The sequence below is a fragment of the Pan paniscus genome, chromosome 9, assembly GCF_029289425.2.
Source record: "Pan paniscus chromosome 9, NHGRI_mPanPan1-v2.0_pri, whole genome shotgun sequence".
Classification (NCBI taxonomy): Eukaryota; Metazoa; Chordata; class Mammalia; order Primates; family Hominidae; genus Pan; species Pan paniscus.
In genome coordinates this window covers 5,856,905-5,882,535 of record NC_073258.2, presented here as the reverse complement: position 1 = coordinate 5,882,535, position 25,631 = coordinate 5,856,905, and the positions used below count along the sequence as shown (strand labels likewise).

General features: G+C 47.4%; 2 pseudogenes; one reads left to right on the top strand and one right to left on the bottom strand.

Moving 5' to 3' along the window:
• Nucleotides 1-11,124: 11,124 nt before the first annotated feature.
• Nucleotides 11,125-12,298, bottom strand: LOC117978110 (small ribosomal subunit protein eS24-like; annotated as a pseudogene).
• A 10,700-nt stretch (nt 12,299-22,998) lies between these two features.
• LOC100985889 (small ribosomal subunit protein eS1-like) lies at nt 22,999-24,318 on the top strand (annotated as a pseudogene).
• The last annotated feature ends 1,313 nt before the right edge of the window (nt 24,319-25,631 follow it).

Below are 25,631 nucleotides of genomic sequence, written 5' to 3'. Positions count from 1 at the left end.
ACATTTCCCCCAAGTTTTATAATGTCTAGGCATGCATATTTCAGTGTCTGTCTCAAAAGCTCATCCTAATAACCAGATGGTGCATTTAATTTCCTTTTTTTGTTCTCTGAGCAACATGCAGCTTCCTGCACAGCCCTCCTTGCAGGCAAGTGCGCTGAGGTGGCAGTCCTCCTGACTGCCAGCACAGATCCCCAGGGCCTCTGAGAGCCCTGTATTCTGGGGGCAGCCTTTCCCCCTTCTATTCAGCCCCAGCTGGAAGGGGGCAAGTTACCCACAGGGCTCCCGCCTTAGCTTAGCTTAGCTCCTAAGCACAGGGCTCCTGCCTCAGCTTCTCTAGGGAGTCTGGCTCCCTCTGACCCTCTAGACCTCACCAGCTGAGGATCAGAGCCCCGGGGCAGGAGCCAGGGCCAGGGGGCATTGGGGAGTGGTTTGAGAGTGCAGCTCTGGAGAGGGGCAGGGCGGGCCCAGGAAAAGCTGCTCAGGGGAGACTGCAAAGAGATGGCAGAGTTAGGACAAGAGGGCCAGGCATGGTGGCTCACACCTGTAATCCCAGCACTTTGAGAGGCCGAGGTGGGCGGATCGCCTGAGGCCAGGAGTTTGAGACTAGCCTGGCCAACATGGTGAAAACCTGTCTCTACTAAAAACACAATAATTAGCCGGCCATGGTGACACCTATAATCCCAGCTACTCGGGAAGCTGAGCCACGAGAATTGCTTGAACCCGGAAGGTGGAGGTTGCAGTGAGCTGAGATTGTGGCCACTGTACTCCAGCCTGGGCAACAGAGCAAGATTCCATCTCAAAAAAAAAAAAAAAAAAAAAGTCAGGACAAGAGGAGGAGGGAAGAGAAGGGAGCTGTGGCACAGCAGCCAGGACCTTAAAGACACAGAAGAGGAAGCTGGGATTTCCAATTCCAAAGGACATGAAGTCACACACCTTTATTTAACCTGCTCCAGGTGAGGCTGGGCTTTGTGTATTTTCCTTGTTTTCCTTTTCCTTGTGTTCAGGCTGTTGTAGAAACAGGTACACAGGGGCTCTGTGTGGCGCCCTGTTCTAGTTGCCTTCAGGAAGCATGGGGTGCCCTGGTTTCCTTGGCTTCGTGTCCCCCTTTCCTCCTGCCACCCCTCACTATGCACCCCACCTTATCCCTCAGACCATCCTCCTGGAGGGGACTGGCCAGGGCTTGTGTCCTTGCTAGTCTCTAGGAAGGAAGACTGTCGCTTGAAAGCTTGTCAGCTTAAGTTGCAAGGTGTAGGTGCCTGGGAGGGCATGTGCACGGCCCTCTTGACTGATCCATTCATGTTTTTCTTTTTTTGACTCTGTTCTATGTTGTCCTGATGGAGGGGTAAGCCCCTGCCTTCTGCCTTTCCTGCCTTGGACTCTTGCAATTGGGCCAGATGAGAGGGTCTGAGAATTCAAGCAATGCAGGCCAGGCATGGTGGCTCACACCTGTAATCCCAGCGCTTTTGGAGGCCAAGGTGGGTGGGCCAGGAGTTCGAGACCAGCTTGGCCAAAATAGTGAAACCCTGTATCTACAAAAAATACAAAAGTTAGCCGGGCTTGGTGGTGCGCACCTGTAATCCTAGTTATTTGGGAGGCTGAGGCAAGAGAATCACTGGAACCCAGTAGCAGCAGGTTGCAGTGAGGAGGAGGTTGCAGTGAGCTGAGATTGTGTCCCTGGACTCCAGACTGGACAATAGAGTGAGACTATGTTTCAAAAAAAAAAAAAAAATTTATATGGAAAACAAAAAACTAAACATCCTCTTGATTTACTTTTCTTGATCTTGCTTCTCAGAGGTAACACTGGGAAGGGTTGGGGTATACCTCTCCACGCCTTTTTGTTTTCTTTTTATTTTTTATTCTACATTCTGAGATACATGTGCAGAATGTGCAGGTTTGTTACATAGATATACATGTGCCATGCTGGTTTGCTGCACCTATCAACCCGTCATCTAGGTTTTAAGCCCCGCATGCATTAGGTATTTGTCCTAACGCTCTCCCATCCCTTGCCCCCCACCCGCGACGGGCCCCAGTGTGTGATGTTACCCTCCCTGTGTCCATGTGTTCTCATTTTTCAACTTCCACTTATGAGTGAGAACCCGCAGAATTTGATTTTCTGTTCCTGTCCACACCTTTTTCCTCTGTGCACGCAAGCACATGTATTTGCACATAAGTGTTTATTGTAACCTTTTTAAAAAAATAAAAATGGAATAATGCTATATTTATTCTTTGGAAAGCCTGCTTTTCAGGCAGCATGTCTTTGACATTGTCTCATGTTGGAACCCGGTTACCACCTTCTTCTCCCAGCAGTTATTCTGACGTGTGGATGCACCATGCTTCGTTTAACCAGCCCTGCACCGATACGTCTTTGGATGGTTTCCGCCTTTTCCCAATCACAGACGGTGTTCTGATGAATTTCCTTGCACACATCACTTGGTGCTCCGTGCCTGCATTTCTGTGGGATGTTCCTGGAGGTGGGCTGTCTAGGTCAGAGGGGGATGTGTGGTTAATTTGCATCCTGTGCAAAATCCATCCAGTCATCCGGCTCCCCAAGGGCTCACATGGTACTGTCCTCTGTAGACATCATCTTCTGCAGATGATGGCACGACCGCCTCTCTTTCTTTTACTCACACCAGTCTGCACCCTGGTGTCCTGGGGGGTCCAGCCCCTACCTGCTTGTCTGCCCCCACCCCACAGTCCCCCCAGCCCCTGCTAACAGGGACTCTGGCTTCTGAGCTTTGGCAGACTGCTTCACTCTGGAGAAGTTTGCTTTCTCAAACATTCCTGGCAATGTTACTGCAAATCTCGAGGCCTGCGTTTGCCTTCTTCAGGCCTCAGTTTCCTCAAAAGTAAAATGGGGATAATGTGATGCTACTGTCTGCATCCTAGAGCTGCCATGAGGGTTCAGTGAGATCACTGTTGAGAGCACGTTCACAGTGCCGGCCTTGTGCGCAGTCAGCACGTGTGGGGCAGGGCTGTTGCTGATACGTGGTTGACTGTCATTGCTAGACTGTGGCTTTACCAGGGGCGATGTCTTTAGTGCCGAGCCCAGAGCCACCCCTAGTACCTGCTGTGTTTATAGAGTGATTGAGTGTCAGGGTCAGAGACTGGGGCAATGGCAGCAGAAACAGAGGAAAGAAGTGGGGCTTCTAATAGGTCCTGGACCAGTGGCCCTTGAGATGAAGCCTTCTTGCCAAGGTCTGGGGCTGTGCTGTGTGTTCTAGGCCCGAGACTGGAAGCTAGGCCGGGCTGCAGCCCCCGCTGAGCTGGGGAAGTGCAGGTCAGCATCCTGCTTCATTAGGACACCTCCAAGCCCAGCTTAGACGGGGATGCCAGGTGACCCTCTGTTTACTCTGAGCCCAGACAGAGGACAGGGAAGTGTGCAAGGGTGGGGACCTTCATCACAGCCCTTGACTCTGTAAGGCATATGGCTTTGTGCACGTGTGTGATCACGGCCGTGGCTTCTCTGTGAGTTTCAAGCTCAGGGTTGTGTTTATGCAGGGTTAGGCTTGCCAGTTAAAATACAGGAAGTCCAATTAAACCTGAATTTCTCATTAACCATTTTTTTTTTTTTGGTGCAAATATATCCCATGCAATATTTGGGACCTGCTTACCCTAAAAAATGATTTGTTGTTTATCTGAAATTCAAGTTAAACTGGCATCCTGTCTTTTCACTTGCTACGTGTGAGAGTTCCGTGTGGGGGTTATCAGTGTGCATTTGTGAGTTCCCGTGTGAAGGACTCTCTCCAAGTGTCTGTAGGTGCCAGGATGGAGATGGACAGAGAAGATCCTCTTGGGCTGCTTTAGTGACACCTAGAGGCTGTGGGGTTGGACACTTCAGCCCCAGGGGCCTGGGCAGCACTGTCCAGCACCTGCCTGCTCCTGTCGTCTTCATGGGGGCTGACTTCCCTGCCATCTCTCTCCAAATACGGTAGCAAGAGCTATCCCATCTGCCCCCATCTGGAGCTCAGCTGCCCAGCCAGACAAGATGGCAAACAGTGTGCAGAGGGCTGCAAAGCTTTCCTCAGCTCCTTCTGCAAGGGGCCTGCAGATGAAATGGAAGCTCTCATCCTCACCGCCTCCCCCTTTCAGAAAACCCAGGCAACAGCCACCTCTGAATGCTGCTTTAGAAGCTTCTCCCTCCTGGTGATTAAACCACCCCAAACAAATAAAGCACTGCATTTCCACCATGGGCTTGTTCACATGCACGCAGCCAATTGTCTTGGATCCACCTGTGTGTCTGATGCATCAGGGTGAGGGGTTCTCCTCTGAGGTGCTTGCAAAGAGCTGCTTAATTTTCATCTGAAAGACTGTCTGTAGAAACCAGGCCTAGCTTTGGAAGAAAGCCCTTTCTCCCACTTTAACAAATTCCGTGTCATTCTTCTTTTTTTCTTTCTTTTTTGAGACGGAGTTTCACTTTTGCTGCCCAGGCTGGAGTGCAATGGTGCAATCTCGGTTCACTGCAGTCTCTGCCTCCTGGGTTCAAGCGATTCTCCTGCCTCAGCCTCCTGAGTAGCTGGGACTACAGGCACCCACAACCATACCCGGCTATTTTTTTGTATTTTTAGTAGAGAGGGAGTTTCACCATGTTGGCCAGGCTGGTCTCGAACTCCTGACCTCAGGTGATCCACCTCGGCCTCCCAAAGTGCTGGGATTACAGGTGTGAGCCACCATGCCTGGCTGGAATTCTGTGTCATTCTGGATACTTATCATGACTTCAAGCATCCAGGACTCTGTCCTGGGTATCCTGAGCCTGAGGGTGTATGTGTGTCTAGCTGGCTTGGAGGTTGTCTACAGGCAGGTTGAACTCGGCCTCTGAGTCCATGGCAGCCTCACATGGGAAATACCACCAAGGAGCCTCATCGTGTGCTTTTAGGAGATAGTTTCTATTTAGTCATTGCTGAATCTGTTACAGACAGGGTCTCGATTTCTTGCAAGTCCTGTATGAGGTCGGTGCTGTGATTATCCACATGTTCACTTGTTCTCTCTGGCCTCTTTCAGGCTCTTGAACTTCCTTTGCTCTTTTCCTGCCACAGGGCCTTTGCATATCCTGCTCTTTCTTCCTGGAAAGATTTTCCCTCTCCCTGCCTCTTCACCTGGTCATGGTTTCATCTGACAGTGGAGTCACTACATCCTCAGGGACGCCTGGCCACACTGACTCAGTCACAGCCACCCCCTGTTATCTGCTTTCATGACACCAGGTGCCTCTCTTTGGTAGACACTAGCTCAGCTACGGATTCCTGTTTCTTGTGTGTGTTATCCTTCCCCTTCAAGACTGTGGTCACCGTGAGGGCCAGGGCCATGCCTGTTCATGATTCTCATTTGTGTCTCTGGTGTTTAGTATATGCTCACCTAGAATTTGATTAATGAATGACATCATACCCATTTTACAGATGAGAAAGTTGAGGCTCAGGAACATTGTGTAACTTGCTCGGTATTAGATAGTGATGGTTTGAAGCGATCTGGCTGGTCGCTGGGTGCACACTCTTAACCACTTCACTATGGTTCTTCTCTCATGGTAGCTCTCCAACAGCAGGAGTGAGAGACAACTTTAGGACAGGTGTAACCAAAATCCCAGGGGTTATCCTAGAAGGTGGTGTCAGGAACATGCTTGCCTATGGGCCTTCTTACTGTGTTGCATAAAATACCCCGTTTTTCTGACTCGCCTTTAGTAAAGACCTTAGCAATATTTGAAGCACAGTTGTCAGTAGGAAAGGGTGGGTGTTTATACTTTTTTAAAAAGGAGTCTATATCATATTTATCTTGTGGTCTGCCATGCCCCCCGATCTTCTTCAGCTTCAGTTATGCAAAATTAACACTTCTTCTCTTTACTGCCTCTCTCTTACCTGTTCAGTTTCTTTTCTGTGTTCGAGATTGCTTAGAATTTTTCCCCATTACTACAGCCTGCTTCCCACCTGTATCCCCCAGCCAGCTTGTTCTGGATTTTGTCAACAACAGTTCCAGCGTTTAGTGAGGGCTGGACTGAAGGAAAGCCTTGGAAAAGGCTGTGTGATGAAAGGTGAAGATACCTAATGGGCAGGCAGTCATCAGGGTTAATTCAAAGGCTGGAAGAAGGGCTGACCTGGAGGACTGGAAATGTCTTTGAGCTGAAGTTCATGTGCAGGTGGAATGAAGAGGGTGAGCCTTTTGGGGTGAACTGCAAGTATTTGATAAGATCCCTGTCCCCATGGTTGGGGAAGTCTTGATAAGCATCCTCAATGTGATGGAGGGATTAGGGAACCCGTGGCTCTACCTGCCCAACATGGCAGTAACATGACACAGCCAAGTTATTGATTATTGGTTGCCCAGCTGTCATCACTCAACATCTTCTGTTAGTTATAGCTGTAATTTGCACTAGTTGTCAATGCCAGTTTTGACTTTTCTAGTCAATAAAGTGTTCTGAGAGTGGCGACTAAGGCTGAGCACTACCCATAATCATGAGTATTACAGAGGCAAGCCCCCTTGCCCACCCACCTGCAGGTGATGACACACCCTAGGAAATCACTCAATTCTGTGGAGGACCCCGAATAAATGCTCAAGTCCATCTGTTCATCTGTCCGTCCATCCATCCACCATTCCGTCCATCCATCCACCATTCCGTCCATTCATCCATCCAGACATGCATACATCCATCCACCCACCTACCCATCTATCCACCCGCCCACCCACCAATCTATACATCCAACGCACTCTCTTATGCACCCAACTGTCATCCACCTACCCACCCACCAAACCATCTATCCATCCACTCATCCATGCATCTATCCACCCATTCACTCATCTACCCATCTATCCACCCACCTGTCCACCCATTTATCTATCCCTCCACCCCCTCAACCACTCATCCATTTCTCCACCCACTCAACCATCCCTTCACCGACTCAACCACCCATTCATTCATCCACCTGCCCACCCACCCATCTTTCCATCCACCCATCTATCCACCCACCCACCTATATATCCATCCACTGCTTGTCCTTCTGTTCATTTATTCCACAAAGACTCATTAACCACCTACTAGATTCTGGGGAGGTATCTGCTGTAGTAATTGAGAATATGGTTTCTGGAATCTAGTTCCCTGAGCTCAAATTGAGCTGCCTCCTAGCTAGCTGCTTGGGTAAGTTATAGAAACTGTGTTTTGATTTTCTTATCTGAAAATTGGTTATTAATAGCTTCTACTCTTGCAGATATAGTGAGGATTAAATAAGATGTCACCTTAAAAGTGCATCATCGACACTCAATAGAGATTAAGACACATGTTTGAACCAATAGTGACATACAGCTGCTAAGTTCTGCAGTAGGGGAAGGGCAGAGAGCCATGGAGACGGCCTGGCCCAATCCTGGAGCCTCAGAAAAAAGTTCCTCGTTGAATTGCTGTTTTAGCTGAGACTTTTGGGATGGGTAGTAGTTGGAGATCCCAGACAGGATGTGACCGAGTTAGCCAGGGAAAAATTTGGTCCTGGCACCCATGGCATACTGGACCTCGAAGCTGTCTATTAAAAAAAAATAGCAAAGTGGCTGGGCATGGTGGCTCATGACTGTAATCCTAGCACTTTGAGAGGCTGAGGGGGGGTGGATCACTTGAGGCCAGGAGTTCGATACCAGCCTGGCCAATATGTGAAACCCCATCTCTACTAAAAATACAAATATTAGCCAGGTGTGGTGGCGTCTGCCTGTAGTCCCAGCTACTCAGGAGGCTGAGGCACAAGAATCATTTGAGTTCAGGAGGCAGAGGTTGCAGTGAGCCGAGATGGCTCCACTGCACTCCAGCCTGGGCGACAGAGCGAGGCTCTGTCTGAAAACAGAAAAAATAAAAAACAAAAAAAAAGCAAAGTTAACACTTCCTCCATCTCTCCCCTAGGGCAGGCAATTTGTCAAAGATTGTTGTTGGATTTTACACACAGGGAAATCTAAGGAAGGTGTGGAAACCAGACCATGACTCCAGACTCTCGTCTCCCTGTTTACAGGGTCTTAAATGGGGGAGCCACTTTGGGTTCTTTCCACAAGATTGCTTGGTAAAAACAAACAAACAAACAAAAAACTCAAAAAAACAGCCCTGACCTAAATATTCACAAGGGACCTTAGGCAATATCTGCAAACAAAAGTGAGTGATGAGTGGAATCTGTCGTCTTTACAAGGTAGACAGCTCCAGAGTTGAAGGAAGTGGAAATATCTCTAGAGACAGAGATTTGGGCGGGTTTTGCCAGTTACAAGCTATGAGAACCTGGGCAGGTTTACCTCTCTGAGCTTCTGTGACTTTATAAAATAGGCTGCATTGCGCTAAACGTGCAGGAGGAATCCCAGCATCCTCCTGTGCACAAGGCTGGTTTCTTCCCATCCTTTCCTTGTTCTGCCTCTCTCCTCCTCTCGAAGAGATGAATACCTTTGGACCCAGTAGGGGCCTGTGTTTGCAAAAGCTCACAGGTGATTCTCATGCAGCCAGCCTGGCTCTGGTGCTGAGTTCTTGGACACTTCTGGAGGCACATTTACTAGTAAGGAAGGTCACTGTGTGTGAAAGGCACGATTCATCTTCCATTCCTTTCTTCCATGAAGCAAGGTGCATGGGTCGACTGAGCTGGGAGAGTCCACAGTGTCAGCCTCCCCCACGCTTCCCTCCCTCCTTATTCCTTGTGTGCTGTACTTTGTCTTGATTTCCTGTACTCTGCAACAAGCCAGGAGATGGTAAGATCTCAAAAAAATTATTTTTTTGGGAAATGGGACCAAGAGGGTTTTGGTTTGCTTGTTTGTTTGAGACAGGGTCTGTCGCCCAGGCTGGAGTGCAGTGGCGTGACCTTGGCTCACTGCAGCCTTGACCTTCTGGGCTCAGGTGATCCTCCCACCTCAGCCTCCTAAGTAGCTGGGACTGCAGGTGCACACCACCATGCCTGACTCATTTGCCTATTTTTTGTAGAGATGAGGTTTCACCATGTTGCCCAGGCTGGTCTCAAACTCCTGGGCTCAAGCAGTCCTCCATCCACCTCAGCCTCCCAAAATGCTGAGATTACAGGCATGAGCTGCTGTGCCTGGCCAGGGTTTTTTTTTATTATTAGTATGAAAAATTTTCAATATACATAAAAGTAGAGAGACTAGTTTAATGAGCTATCATATACCCATCACATAGGTTTAAAAACTATTAACGTTTGCAATATTTACTCCATTTGTTTTTCTGAAGTATTTAAAAAATAGTTTACAGTAGTTTTGAAATTGCATCATGATATTCACCCCTATGTAATTTACTTTCCCTGTAAAAACATGAGGGCATTTTTTATATGATCATTATCATTCCTAATCAAATTACCAGTAATTCCTTAATATCCTCTAAGATCAAGTTTACATTCAGATGTCTTCTCCTCAAAATGTCAATTGTGATTATTTTTTTCTTTGAGCAAAGATAATAAGATCTCAAGATTTAATGACAGAGATTCCATGTTAGCCCTGATGTCTAAGCTCTGTGGTCCATTGTGGCTTTACTTGAAAGTCTCAGGCTAGGCGTGGTGGCTCACACCTGTAATCCTAGCACTTTGGGAAGCCAAGGTAGGTGGATCATGAGGTCAAGAGATCAAGACCATCCTGACAAACATGGTGAAACCCTGTCTCTATTAAAAATACAAAAATTAGCCAGGCGTGGTGGCGGGTGCCTGTAGTCGCAGCTACTCAGGAGGCTGAGGCAGGAGAATCGCTTGAACCTGGGAGGTGGAGGTTGCAGTGAGCTTAGGTTGCACCACTGCACTGCACTCCAGCCTGGGTGACAGAGCGTGACTCTGTCTCAAAAAAAAAAAAAAAGTGTATGTGAGGAAACTGGGATAGAGCTTGGGGATGTTGGGGGATGGAGGTACTTCATCTACTGAACAAAAACCATGGGATACCAATGCTGGAGGAAGAAACATCATCCTCAGTTTCTACTAACTCAACAACGCATGAGATGGGGACTTGGTGTCCAAGAGAAGAGCCTCTTTTTAGGTCTTCAGCCTTGATCAAACCATTTCTGAATTCTTCATACACATATAATCAGGTGCTATGAGTGGTACTGATTGGATAATCTTTCTGTCGTTTCCTGTGCTAGGAAGGAAAATACATGTACAGCCAACTTCCTTGAGGGTTCGTTCTTTTGCATCAGGGTGTCTCAAACTGCTGCCCTTAAAACACCTGTAAGAGAATCATCCAGGCGGCTTGCTCGCTCTGCATGCAGACCCTTTAGAATCAGACTCAGAATCCCTGGGACTGGAGCCACAAAATGAAATGACATTTCAACAAGTTTGTCATCACGTAAGAGAGAATAGGTGAGTATTTGGATACCTATAATACAAAGTAGATTCAAAAAGAATGACGATTATTTTAAATGTTGCGTTTTTAAAAATTTAATACAGAAAAGGCTGGGCACGGTGGCTCACGCCTGTAATCCTAGCACTTTGGGAGGCCAAGGCGGGTGGATCGTTTGAGGTCAGGAGTTCAAGACCAGCCTGGCCAACAAGGTGAAACCCCATCTCTACTAAAAATATAAAAATTAGCCAGGCGGTAGTGGTGCGCACCTGTAATCCCAGCTACAGGGGAAGCTGAGGCAGGAGAATTGCTTAAGCCTGGGAGGCAGAGGTTTGGTGAGCTGAGATCGTACCACTGCACTGCAATGTGGGTGACAATTGTTTAACCACCACCAAAATGGGTTCTGAGTCCAAATATTAGTATGAAGGACATTGGTGACATTGTCTCAAAAAAATTAATGAATACGGAAAAGTACAAAAAGGGAGAGAAATCACCCCAAATCTCACAACCCCAAGAAATAAACCTCCTAATATTAAGTGAACAGCATTCCTTGCTATGCACAAAGATGGCTAGAGACATGAACAGACACTTCTGATCACACAAAATGAGATTTTAAAAACAAGAAGTAGCAAATTGAATGCTGTGTAAATTTATCAGAAGAAAAAGAAATGGAAGTGAAACTGAAGGAACTGGTCAACTCAGATAAGCATAGTTTTTCCTCACTAAAAATCAGTTTCTAGAACATCTAAGAAATCAAGATGATGAAAAATATTAAGATGTTTTATATATATGTAGAAGTCTTTACAGTTGACTGATCATCTCATGAAAAATTTGTGCAGTCACTGCAAATAAATCATTGCAAAATCTTTAATCCTTTTGCTTTTTGCCAGCACTGACATTGGCCTTTGCAGTCTCTTGACTTCATTCTGCCCTTGCATTCCTTTTGCTCTTTTCTTGAGGTCATCTTCTTCTCATGCCAGCCGTGTCTTGCAAGTCTATGTTTGAGTTCATTTTTCTTTGCATAATTCAAAGAACCAGATAGCATGCCAAAGCCCATTGTTTAACCACCACCAAAATGGGTTCTGAGTCCAACTATTAATATGAAGATGACACCCATAGTGGTCTTGTACATTTTGTTGCCTTCCTAGTGTGAAGGACATTGGTGACCATTTGTTTCCTCTGGAGCGGTCGATTGGTCATGAACTTCCTGGTCCAGATAGTTACTGTGTCATTCATGATGGTGGTTGACCCTCAGGTAGTTAGGGAGGAAAATAAACAAGAAGTTATATATTTAAAACCACGTTTCAATTTTAGACCTGATTAATTGACTTAATAAAGGGCATTAGCACTTCTACTTCCTACAGTCCCTCCCTTTACCTCTGGAAACTAGTTATTTCTAGGTTGTTTTATGTCGTTAAGGTTGACCACCTTTTCTTTCTGTTCTGCAATCATAGTCCTATTTTTAAATGGATTCACCTCTCATCACTAGCCTTTTGTCATGGTCATTCAATTCACGAGTTGCTTATTTTTTAATTTCTTGGCTGACTAAATTTTATTATGAAGACTTTTTTTTAAAGAGCTCAGAAATACTGTATTCTTTAAGTTCTTGAACATGTGATAGTGTCTTTTGCCTATTTTGATTGGGCAATAATTTAGCTGGCTATAAAATTCTTGGATTATACTCTATTTTCCTTAGAAATTATAGGCACCCATCCACTGATATTTCATTGTGCTTTTTTTTTTTGGAGATGGAGTCTTGCTCTGTCACCCAGGCTTGAGTGCAGTGGTGCGATCTCACTGCAAGCTCTGCCTCCAGGGTTCACATCATTCTCCTGCCTCAGCCTCCCGAGTAGCTGGGACTACAGGTGCCCGCCTCCATGCCTGGCTAACTTTTTTGTATTTTTAGTAGAGACGGGGTTTCACCGTGTTAGCCAGGATGGTCTCAATCTCCTGACCTCGTGATCCGCTGGCCTTGGCCTCCCAAAGTGCTGGGATTATAGGTGTGAGCCACTGTATGAGCCCAGCCTCATTGTGCTTTGTACTAACCCCCTTTCCCTGGCCTCTTCCAGCTTGTCTTCTTCTCTCCAGTAGTTTCTTCATGAAGAGGCCATGTGCTATATTCCATGAGATATTTCACACTCAAGACTTCTTTTATACTCTTTTGATAATTTGTCTGGGAATCACTGTCTTGATTTATAAGGGAGTTTGTAGTGAATGCAGTAAAAGAGAAACACACAACGTATTTTGAGACATCAGAGAAGGGAGAAACCAATTCTATTAATATTTGAGGTTAGCAGGGAAGGCTTAGTTAAGAGGTAACATTTGAACTAAGCCTGGAAATAAGGGAAGGATTTGGATATGCAGTAATGTGGAGAGAGTAGAAGCAAGACATGATGGTTAGTGTTATGTATCAATTTGACTGGGCTGTGGGTGCCCAGATATTTGGCTACACATTATTCTGGGTGTGTCTCTGAGGTATTCTGGATGAGGATAACATTTAATTGGTAGACTCAATAAAGCAGATTGTCCTCCCCAATGTGGGTGAGCCTCATCCAATCCACTGAAGGCCTGAACAAAACAAAAAGGTAGAGTCACAGAGAATTTGCTCTCTTTACCTGATTATATTTGAGCTGGGACATCAATCTTGTCCTGACTTTAGATGTGGACTCGAGTTGAAACTACATCATTGGAGGTCCTGGGTCCCCAGCTTGCTGGCTGCAGACTCCAGGACTCCTTAGCCTCCATAACTATGTGAGCCATCTCTTACAACAAATCAATCTGTCTCTCTGTATGTGTATAGCTCTACCTCTATCTCTCTGCTCTTTCTCTGGAGAACCTAGAGTAATACACAAGGTTATATTAGAGAAGAGGATGACCCAAGGAAAAGCATGGAGGCAGAAAAGTGCAAAGAGGGTTTAGGAAGACTCGGGTCCTGATGGGGAGTTTGGATTTCACTGTGTGTAGCATGGAGAATCCTTGAAAATATTCAAGAGTTGAAAATTGTATTTGTGGAAGAACACCAGGAGTATATGAAAAGAAAAACACTCACTCCATTTTAACTCCACTGAAGGGGGCATCAAAGGGATGCACTGGGGACATGGGTTGGAGGGTAGTTGAGGCCATATCTGAAGGATCTTTACTTCTAGGCTGAGTCTGAAGTTATCTTTCGGGGGAGTGGGAGATTACAAATCTTTGAGCTCCACTCAAGAGATGGTTTTGCTAACAATGGCAGGGTGACGGTGGTGGTGGTGGTGGTGGTGGTGGGAAACTGGTAGCATGAATTCTAATTGGGCTTCTGTTATTCTAGCCGAGAAAGTTGGGGAATGGACTTTCAGTAGAATAATAGAGATCTGGGAATCAACTGCATGGAGGAGGTAGTTTTAGGTGATGAGATGGCTCAGGGACAAAGTTTGGTAGAAGGAGAAAAGATACTAGGCTGGTACAAAAATAATTGCTATTTTTGCCATTACTTTTAATGGCAAAATCCGCAATTACTTTTGCACCAACCTAATAGGATGCAAACTTCGGAGCCATCTGCATCAGAGGGATTGATGAAGATCAACAAAGTTTGGGAACACAGGAAAGGAGCGGGGAGGGTAATAACTTGAGGGCATAGCAGGAATAATCAAGGTTTTTCTTGTTAGCATGTGGAGACTTAAGCGTGATTATATGTTAAAACGCCTGGCACATACATGGTGCAAAATATTTATGAGGAAATGACAAGTGAAGGTGGTGAGTCATGGGAGTTCCAAGGGAACGGGTGATAAAGGGAGGTCTCAAATGAGGCACAAGTGGAGAAGGTAGCTTGGAAAAGGAGAAGGATGCTTCTTATAAGATGGGAAAGGCACAGGAAGAGGGTCAAGATACAGTGATCTAGGGGTGAGATGGAAGTGAGTTGAGAGAACTCAACTCTGGGCTCTGAAACCCCTAGGGATGGGTTTGGGGGGCTTTGAGATACGGAAGAGGTTTAAAGTCAGTTGTTCTAGCAAATATGGTTTGGAATTTATTTGTGATGCTTAAAAATATTGCTGAGCAGAAGTGAAGTCTACCGTAGAGTTGGATGGTGAGATTATTTAGTGGAACTACCAGATCCATGTTGTGATTCTTTCCAGTATCATTCAGCAGCCCTTGGGCAGTTGCGAGGCAAGTCATCAATGGGGTATGGAGATTTTCCAGGTGGGTGTGGTTGGAGGCAGGGAAGAACTAGTTCAGGAGCACATTACAAGAAGGTGACTGTAAGGTCCAGGCTGAGCAGGAAGATAAAGCAAGAAGGAAACATGAGGTTGTGAAGAGAAGTTTAGAGGGATGAGGAGGCAGGAGAGGTGAACAGTTGCAGGATGTAGCTAGAGTGGCGATGTTAGATCTTGGGGCCAGAGAGCTTTACAGTGATGATGAAGATCAAAGTGCATTAGAATCAAGCTATAAAGAGCCACTGTTTGATGTTGGGATGTGAGGATTCTGCAGGTGGATGTCTGCACATTGATGGTGAGAACATGGTCACCCTGGCCCTGCTGGGTCTTTGCTAAAGAGACTGTGCTCTGTTCTTGGGGCCGTTTTCATCACCTGATTAGAGCAGTGGTCCCCACATGGTGTTCTTTGGCCCATCTGTATAAAATGTTCATAGGTCAAGGATAAAATGGAAAAACAGAGACAATGTCACAGAAATGTGCCCACTGGTGAGAGACCACCAGCTGTCCTTTTTGGAGGACTGTTCTTATTCTAAAAATGTATATATTCTATTCTATTAAAACATTTTTGTATTTGCATTTTTTTCTCTTTTATGAAATGCCATAGGGTAGAAATTTGTAATGTATCCAATTCTCCTGTCTTCATGCATTGCCCTGTGGTGGGGAAGGGGATGTGGCTAGTACTGGCCAACAGGCTGGGGGCAGAGGTGCAGTGTTAGACTTCTAGCCTGGAGCATTTAATTCTTTTTTTTTTTTTTTTTTTTTTTTTTAATTGATCATTCTTGGGTGTTTCTCGCAGAGGGGGATTTGGCAGGGTCACAGGACAATAGTGGAGGGAAGGTCAGCAGATAAACAAGTGAACAAAGTTCTCTGGTTTTCCTAGGCAGAGGACCCTGCGGCCTTCCGCAGTGTTTGTGTCCCTGGGTACTTGAGATTAGGGAGTGGTGATGACTCTTAACGAACATGCTGCCTTCAAGCATCTGTTTAACAAAGCACATCTTGCACCGCCCTTAATCCATTCAACCCTGAGTGGATACAGCACATGTTTCAGAGAGCACAGGGTTGGGGGTAAGGTCACAGATCAACAGGATCCCAAGGCAGAAGAATTTTTCTTAGTACAGAACAAAATGAAAAGTCTCCCATGTCTACCTCCCTCTACACAGACACGGCAACCATCCGATTTCTCAATCCTTTCCCCACCTTTCCCCCCTTTCTATTCCACAAAACCGCCATTGTCTTCATGGCCCGTTCTCAATGAGCTGTTGAGCACACCTCCCAGATGGGGTGGTGGCCGGGCAGAGGAGCTCCTCACTTCCCAGTAGGGGCGGCCGGGCAGAAGCGCCCCTCACCTCCCGGGCGGGGCGGCTGGCCGGGCGGGGGCTGACCCCCCCACCTCCATCCCGGACAGGGCGGCTGGCCGGGCAGAGGGGCTCCTCACTTCCCAGTAGGGGCGGCCGGGCAGAGGCGCCCCTCACTTCCCCGACGGGGCAGCTGGCCCAGCGGGGGGCTGACCCCCCCACCTCCCTCCCAGACGGGGCGGCTGGCTGGGCAGAGGGGCTCCTCACTTCCCGGTAGGGGCGGCCGGGCAGAGGCGCCCCTCACTTCCCCGACGGGGCAGCTGGCCCGGCGGGGGGCTGACCCCCCCACCTCCCTCCCAGACGGGGCGGCTGGCTGGGCAGAGGGGCTCCTCACTTCCCGGTAGGGGCGGCCGGGCTGAGGCGCCCCTCACTTCCCCGACGGGGCAGCTGGCCGGGCGGGGGGCTGACCCCCCCACCTCCCTCCCGGACAGGGCGGCTGGCCGGGCGGGGGGCTGACCCCCCCACCTCCCTCCCGGACGGGGCGGCTGGCCGGGCGGGGGGCTGACCCCCCCACCTCCCTCCCGGACGGGGCGGCTGGCCGGGCGGGGGGCTGACCCCCCCACCTCCCTCCCGGACGGGGCGGCTGGCCGGGCGGGGGGCTGACCCCCCCACCTCCCTCCCGGACGGGGCGGCTGGCCGGGCGGGGGGCTGACCCCCCCACCTCCCTCCCGGACGGGGCGGCTGGCCGGGCGGGGGGCTGACCCCCCCACCTCCCTCCCGGACGGGGCGGCTGGCCGGGCGGGGGGCTGATCCCCCCACCTCCCTCCCAGACGGGGCGGCTGGCCGGGCGGGGGGCTGATCCCCCCACCTCCCTCCCGGACGGGGCGGCTGGCCGGGCAGGGGGCTGATCCCCCCACCTCCCTCCCAGACAGAGCGGCTGGCCGGGCAGAGGGGCTCCTCACTTCCCAGTAGGGGCGGCTGGGCAGAGGCGCCCCTCACCTCCCGGACAGGGCGGCTGGCCAGGCGGGGGGCTGACCCCCCCACCTCCCTCCCGGACGGGGCGGCTGGCCGGGCAGAGGGGCTCCTCACTTCCCGGTAGGGGCGGCCGGGCAGAGGCGCCCCTCACCTCCCGGACAGGGCGGCTGGCCGGGCGGGGGGCTGACCCCCCCACCTCCCTCCCGGACGAGGAGGGAGGACGCTCCTCACTTCTCAGACGGGGTGGCTGCCGGGCGGAGGGGCTCCTCACTTCTCAGATGGGGCGGTTGCCAGGCAGAGGGTCTCCTCACTTCTCAGAGGGGGCGGCCGGGCAGAGACGCTCCTCACATCCCGGACGGGGTGGCAGGGCAGAGGTGCTCCCCACATCTCAGACGATGGGCGGCCGGGCAGAGACGCTCCTCACTTCCCAGATGTGATGGCGGCCGGGAAGAGGCGCTCCTCACTTCCTAGATGGGATGGCGGCCGGGCAGAGATGCTCCTCACTTTCCAGACTGGGCAGCCAGGCAGAGGGGCTCCTCACATCCCAGACGATGGGCGGTCAGGCGGAGACGCTCCTCACTTCCCAGATGTGATGGCGGCCAGGAAGAGGCGCTCCTCACTTCCTAGATGGGATGGCGGCCGGGCAGAGATGCTCCTCACTTTCCAGACTGGGCAGCCAGGCAGAGGGGCTCCTCACATCCCAGACGATGGGCGGTCAGGCGGAGACGCTCCTCACTTCCCAGACGGGGTGGCTGCCAGGCAGAGGCTGCAATCTCGGCACTTAGGGAGGCCAAGGCAGGCGGCTGGGAGGTGGTTGTAGCGAGCCGAGATCACGCCACTGCACTCCAGCCTGGGCGCCATTGAGCACTGAGTGAACGAGACTCCGTCTGCAATCCCGGCACCTCGGGAGGCCGAGGCTGGCAGATCACTCGCGGTTAGGAGCTGGAGACCAGCCCGGCCGACACATCGAAACCCCGTCTCCACCAAAAAAATACGAAAACCAGTCAGGCTTGGCGGCGCGCGCCTGCAATCGCAGGCACTCGGCAGGCTGAGGCAGGAGAATCAGGCAGGGAGGCTGCAGTGAGCCGAGATGGCAGCAGCACCGTCCAGCTTCGGCTGGGCATCAGAGGGAGACCGTGGAAAGAGGGGAGAGGGGAGAGGGCGTTTATCCATTTCTTACATGGTGGCTCGCTCTACAGATTCTCCTCCCTGCTTTTCTAAATCCAAACCCGGACTCCTCAACCCACAGCACCACCAATTTCCAGGGTGGAAAATCAGGGTGTCACAATCTTGATGAAGATACTGGGGTCCAAGGATCTTGGTTTACCTTAACAGATTTATCTGCACAGCTGAGCAGTACACTGCACCTCTGAGATCAGACTGCATTTAATTCTTAGTACAGGGCTCTCTAGCATTCTTCTCCCTCTGTTCCCTGCTTGGTGATACTCGAGGTAATGCAGCCCCCATTAGCCTTAGTCTTAGGGCAGGTTTGGTGGAAAACAGAGCACCCCACACCTCCCTGCAGATGTAGCATGAGTGACAAAAACAACTTCTGATATTTGAAGTTACCAAGATTTAGGAGTTGTTTGTTATTTTAGCAAAACCTAACCTATTCTGACCAATCATGGTGGAATTTCTGTGTGTATGTGTGTGTCTGTGTTTGTGTGTGTGTGTGTGTACAAAACTGGTAAGTTAAAAAAGTTCCTTCTTACCAAAAAAAAAAAAAAAAAGCAACCTTATGTTGGTTCTCAAATTAAAAAAAAATATTTTTACTGGTTTATAAAGTAGAAAAATCTGAGAATCTGTAGCTTAGAGACCTACAGTGTAGGATGTCTGTAGAGACCAGGCTATTTTATCAGCTCCTAACACCCCTTGATAGAAGCTTAGCCAAGACTTGGACTATTTCAGTCTTTCCCATTCCACATTCCATGGACTCTTGAAGAGACATTGATAAAACGGTGCATCCATGAACAACCCTAACTCAATCCTAGTGGCAGAATCCCCCTTTTACTGCAGAATGAGCTTCTTGCTACAGTGATACTTGAATCCCTTAGATATATCCTGTACTAATTATATTAAAACATGACCAATGCTTTTGCTTTGTTGTCCCCCAATTTAAACACCTTAATCATGAGAACCCAGAGAATTGGATTTAGTGTGACTGATTCCCAACTGTCAGTAAGAACATAATTAGATTATATTTTTCTCCAGTTCAAATAAAAGAAAATTGACAATAAATTGCTGATCAATATGTGTAGCTCAGGAGGTAGAGCCTGCTTTGAGATGCAGAAGTGTTTGTTTTTTTAGATCTATATTCTTGAGTAAAGAAAAAATCTATCTCTCTTTCCTAGAGGGGAAGACTTTCAGAGCTGGGCTTGGCAACAGCCTATCAGAGGCTGAATTAAACCAATAGGTACCTCCCTGGAGTGAATGGTGCATTTCTCCTGTTTGGGGGACTGTGCTTTTATGGTGGGGTTTGCTTTCTGTCTTGGTCTCCGGATGTGTGTATCTGTGGGTGGATGTCTGCATGCAAACGGCAGTGTATACCTGTGTGGGTGTGTACAAAATTCCCATGTGAATCTCAGCTTTGCGGCGATCTCCGGGTCTTGAGCCCAGCAGATGCCATTTGAAGAAAAATCACTTGAAAATGAGACAGAAAGAATGGAAAACAAATCCTAGCTCTAAAGGCACCAGGCTGATTAAAAAAAAAAAAACTCTGGATTTTCTTTGTTTTGGACTCTACCTGCCTCCAAATGACATTTCTGTTTCCTATGAAATGATTAGAATGAAAGAGATCCTGAGCATGAAAGAACAGATACTGTGTGACTCTCTGTATGTCAGGGTGTCAGCTGTGACGCTGCTGACATTTCGGCTCAGCAATTTCTCTGTTGTATGTGTGGGGGTTCCCTGTGCATTTTAGGATGTTGAGCGGCATCCCTGGATCCCTGGACTCACTGGATGTAGTAACACAACTCCCCTCAAGTAGACACAACCCCCAGTGTCTCCAGATATTGCCTAATGTCCCCAGGGGGCACAATAGCCCCCATCTGAGAACTGCTGCTTTCATAAAGTACAATGTCAGGTGAAATAGTTGGAGACTGTTTGTAGTCAGGGGTTTGTAGAGATGGAAGAGATCCCAGGAATATCCTGGAAGGGGCTGTAATATTTTGTTTCTTGAATTGGTTGTCGGTAATATGGAGATTTTTTTTTTTTTTTTGAGGCAGGATCTTGCTGTGTCACCCAGGCTGGAGCACAGTGGCACCATCATGGCTCACTGCAGCCTCTGCCTCCTGGGCTCAAGCAGTTCTCCCACCTCAGCCCTCCTGAGTAGCTGGAACTACAAGCATGTGCCACCACTGCTGCTTAATTTTTGTATTTATTTATTTTTTGTAGGTGGGGGGTCTCACTATGTTGCCCAGGCTGGTCTCAAGCTCCTAGGCTTTAGCAATCTGCTCACCTCAGCCTCCCAAAGTGCTGGGATGACAGGCATGAGCCACTGCGCCTGGCCAGTATGTTCAGTTTGTAAGAAAAGTACTGTGTTGACCTCTTCTATGCGCACATTTCTTTAATAATTCAATAAAGCATTTAGAAAAATTGGTCATAATAGGAGTGATTTGTAGAGTGATTGGCATGAAAGCTGATCACCTTAATTTGAACTGCTCTGAAATGAGCACCAGGGGCCACCAAGAGGAGCCTTTCAAGGTGTCATAGCCAAGGATAGGAGTGTGTTGTGTGCATCTCTGCATAAAGGATTTGCTGGGTACATGGAAGGATGAAGCCTCCTTCTGAGGACATAGGCAGCAAGGCAAGTGGAAGCCCAAAGCATTGAGCTTTCTAAATGGACTTTGCTAAAATCTTGTGGATGACTCATGCTCTTAACATACACCCAGGTACATATTGTCCATATAAACATTAATTCTGTAACAAGGCCCACACATAAGGGTTTTTTTTCTTTTGAGACAGTCTTGCTTTATTGCCCAGGCTAGAGTACAGTGGCATAATCGTGACTCACTGCAACCTCCGCCTCCTGGGTTCAAGCAATGCTTGTGCCTCAGCCCCCCGAGTAGCTGGAACTACAGGTGCACACCACCATGCCTGGCTAATTTTTGTATTTTTAGTAGAGACAGGGTTTCACCATGTTGTCCAGGCTGGTCTCAAACTCCTGGCCTCAAGTGATCTGCCCACCTCAGCCTCCTAAAGTGTTGGGATTACAGGTGTGAGCCACTGCGCCTGGGCCCACACGTAAGGTTTGAGTTGAGATAGGGAAACTCTGGCAGGACTGAGGAATTTGGTCACAGTCTCTAGGAAATATGCACAATTTCTGGAATCTTCTCTACTTCCAGAGTTCCCACTTTCTATCTGTCTCCTGTTTATTCAACAAACTTGTATGGAACCACAGTGTGTCTAGAACTTGCCAGGTGTGGAGGATAAAAAGATGACTGAGGTCGGGCATGGTGGCTCATGCCTGTAATCCCAGCACTTTGGAAGGCCAAGGCAAGCGGATCACTTGAGGGCAGGAGTTTGAGCACAGCCTGGCCAACATGATGAAACGTCTCTACTAAAAATATAAAACTTAGCCAGGCATGGTGGCATGCACATGTATTCCCAGCTACTTGGGAAGCTGAGGCAGGATAATTGCTTGAACCCAGGAGGCAGATGTTGCAGTGAGCTGAGATCACACCGCTGCATTCCAGCCTGGGAGACAGAGCGAGATTTCATGTCAAAAAAAAAAAAAAAGATGACTGGGATACAGACTCCATCAGAGTTGACTCTGACACAAATTTGGTAAGAGCCCAAGGTCTGGCTGGGCAAGCAACTTGATCGGCCTCATCCTGCAGCCTCTACTAGAATGAAGAACACTTTTTTCTTTACCCATGAAAATGTTTTGTGCTTCGTAACTACAAGTGCAATTTGTGTTAATTCTGCAAAATTTGCCATATAACGGTGCCTGTATTCTTAGCATTTTTCCTTTGAGAGATTTCTCAGCATATCATATTTGGATTATGTGGAATTGGAAATTAAAGTCAACAACAAGTACAGGAAAGTTAGTTCTTAGTCAAGAGTTAGGTTTTCAAAGACAATGGGTAAAATAAAAAATCGAGTACAGTCAAGATTATACGTGCAAATCCCCTCATCATTCATACAGTTTAGCCGTCAGTCTTACCGTGGCTCACCAGGTCCAATCCATACTTCTTCCTCCACGATTGGAGCAGAGGGTGATTTTTTTTATGAGCAACTGATGAAGTCATTTAGAGACCACTTGCAGTAGGAGCCCTGTGTACTAGAGACCAATCAATGTGCCCTCATAGCACCATTTCTTCCTCTCTCCCTCTTTGTTCTTGCCAAGTACCCACAGTTCATTTTCCATAGATTAAAAGAGCCCAAGTTGGGCCTATACCTAGGAGTACAATTGCTGGGTCATTTGGTAACTCTATGTAGAATGGTTTGGGAAGTTGTTAAAGTGTTTCTCACAGTGGCTACACCATTTTAATTCCCACCAGCAGTGTATGAAGGTTCTAGTTTCTCTGCATCCTCACCAACACTTGTTATTTTCTGTATTTTTTTTTTTTTTTTTTGAGATGAAGTCTTGCTCTGTCGCCTAGGCTGGAGTGAAGTGGCACAATCTCAGCTCACTGCAACCTCTGCCTCCCAGATTCAACTTACTCTCCTGCCTCAGCCTCCCAAGTAGCTGGGATTATATGCACCTGCCACCAGGCCTGGCTAATTTTTGTATTTTTTTAGTAGAGACAGGGTTTCACCATGTTGGCCCGGCTGGTCTCAAACTCCTGGCCTCAGGTGATCTGCCTGCCTTGGTCTCCAAAAGTTCTTTGATTACAGGCATGAGCCACTGCACCAGGCCAATTTTCTGTATCTTCGATTCTAGCCAACCTTATGGGTATGACGTGGTATCTCATTGTGGTTTTGATTTCTGTTTCCCTGATGATGAATTTCATTGAGCATCTTTTCATATGCTTATTGGCCACTTGTATGTCTTCCTTGGAGATGTGCCATATTTTCGTATTCAAAAATGAAAGCACAGGTCCACACAAAAACTTGTACATGAATAATTACAGTAGCATCACTCCTAATATCCCAAAGAGGGAATTAATCCAAATGCCCATCACCAGATGAAGAGATACACCGAATGTTGTCTACCCACATGGTGGAATATTATTTGATCACTAAAAGGAGCAAAGCACATACGCTACAGCGTGGATGAACCTTCAAAACAGATGAAAGATCACATTCTACATGATTTCATTCAGATGGAAATCTATAGAAATAGGAAGTCAACTAGTGGTTGCTTAGGGCTGGTAGGGGCATGGGAGGATAGGGGGTGTTAGCTAAAGGGTATGAGGTTTCTTTTTGAGGTCATGAAATGTTCTAAAATTGACTGGTAATGTTTGCATATATCTCTGAATATATTAAAAACCATTGAAATGTAAAAAATGCAAAGATAAAACAGCCCAAGTTGCAATTTTATTCAACACTTGATTGGCTTTAAAAATAGATTCCAGGCTGGGCATGGTGGCTGACACCTGAAATCCCAGTGATTTGGAAGGCTGCGGTGGGAGGATTGCTTGAGGCCAGGAGTTCCAGGCCAGCCTTGGCAACATGGTCAAACCCTGTCTCTACAAAAAAAAAGAAAAAATAAATAGCAGCTGGGTGCAGTGGCTGACACCTGTAATCCCAGCACTTTGGGAGGCTGAGGCGGGCAGATCACCTGACATCAGGAGTTCAAGACCAGCCTGGCCAACATGGTTAAACACTGTCTCTACCACAAATACAAAATTTAGCCTTTTGGTACTCTGAGCAGCACCATGGCGGTTGTTAAGAACAAGTGCCTTATGAAAGGCGGCAAAAAGGGAGTTAAGAAGAAAGTAGTTGGTCCATTCTCTAAGAAAGATCAGTATGATGTGAAAGCACCTGCTATGTTCAATATAAGAAATATTGGAAAGACTTGGTCACCAGGACCCAAGGAACCCAAATTGCATCTGATGGTCTCAAGGGTCTTGTGTTTGAAGTGAGTCTTGCTGATGTGCAGAGTGATAAAGTTGCATTTAGAAAATTCAAGCTGATTACTGAAGATGTTCAGGGCAAAAACTGCCTGACTAACTTCTATGGCATGGGTCTTACCTGTGACAAAATATGTTCCATGGTTGAAAAATGTTTAATAATGATTGAAGCTCATGTTGATGTCAAGACTACCGATGGTTACTTCTTTCATCTGTTTTGTGTTGGTTTTACTAAAAACACAACAATCTGATACTGAAGACCTCTTATGCTCAGCACTAACATTCCCCCAAATCCAGAAGAAGATGATGGAAATCATGACCTGAGAGGTGCAGACAAATGACTTGAAAGAAGTGGTCAATAAATTGATTCCAGACAATATTATAAAAGATGTCAAAAAGGCTTGCCAATTTATCCTCTCCATGATGTCTTCATTAGAAAAGTAAAAATGCTGGAGACCCCTGGGTTTGAAAGGCATGGAGCTTCATGGTGAAGGTAGTAGTTCTGGAAAACCCACTAGGGATGAGACACATGCTAATGTTGAATGAGCTGATGGATATGAACCACCAGTCCAAGAATCTGTTTAAAGGTCAGACTTATAACAGTGGCAAATAAAAAGTCCTATTTGTGAAAAACAAACAAGAAACAACAATGAAAAAAGCAAAATTAGCCTGGTGTGGTGGTGCATGCCTGTAATCCTAGCTACTCAGGAGGCTGAGGCATGAGAATCACTTGAACCCGGGAGACAGAGGTTGCAGTGAGCCAAGATTGCACCATTGCACTCCAGCCTGTGCAACAGAGTGAGACTCTCTCCAAAGAGAATGAAGAAAAAAAAAAGTATCCGGGCTTGTTGGCATGTGCCTGTAGTCTCAGCTACTCTGAAGGCTGAGGTGCGAGGATGGCTTGAAGCCAGGAGTAATTTGAGGCTGCAGTGAACTATGATTGTGACACTGCACTCCAGCCTGGACTGCAGAGCAAGACCCTGTCTCTTATACATACATACATACATACATACATACATACATACATACACACACACACACACACATATACATATACATACATACATACACAGGCTCTACCTCTGGTGATTCTGACTCAGTAGGGTGGGGTATCCCCTAGGGATCCTGCTATTCAGCCTGATCTGGGATCCACTTTTCACTGGGAACTGAGACACTGGCTGTGAGACTTTCTGTCCTGTGATGTAGAGGTCATGGCGACGCAGGTTCAAGCTTAAGGAGACCTGACTGTGCATTAGGTATTGTGCTGAACATCATCTCTTACTCTCACAGCAACATCCTTAGAAGGTTAATGATGCGTCCCTGCTCTACAGATGAGGAACTGAGCTTTCAGAGGAGTTTAGCTTGTTCAAAACTGATTCTTCCTATTGGAAACTTTGTACCCTTTGACCAGTGTCTCCTATCCCCTACCTTTCTTCCACCCCAGCCCCTGATAACCACTGTCCTACTCTCTATTTCTGTGAGTTCAACTTCTTTAGATTCCACATATAATAAAACCATGCAGTATCTGTCTTTCTGTGCCTGGCTTATTTCACTTAACACAATGTCTTTCAAGTTTATCTGTGTTGTGGAAAATGACAGGGTTTCTTTCTTTTTTAATGGTTAATAGCATTCCGTTGTGTGTATATAGTACATTTTCTTTATCCTTTCATCCACTGATAGACACTTAGGTTGATTCTATATCATGGGTATTGTGAATAGAACTGCAGTGAACATACGAACGTAGGGATCCCCTCGACATATTGATTTCAATTTTTTTTTGTCTCTACCCAGAAGTTGGGTTCCTGGATTATATGCTTTGAAATCTATAGCACAGCAGCATGACTATAGTCAATAATAATGTATCTTTCAAAATAACTAAGAGGGTACATTTCAAATGT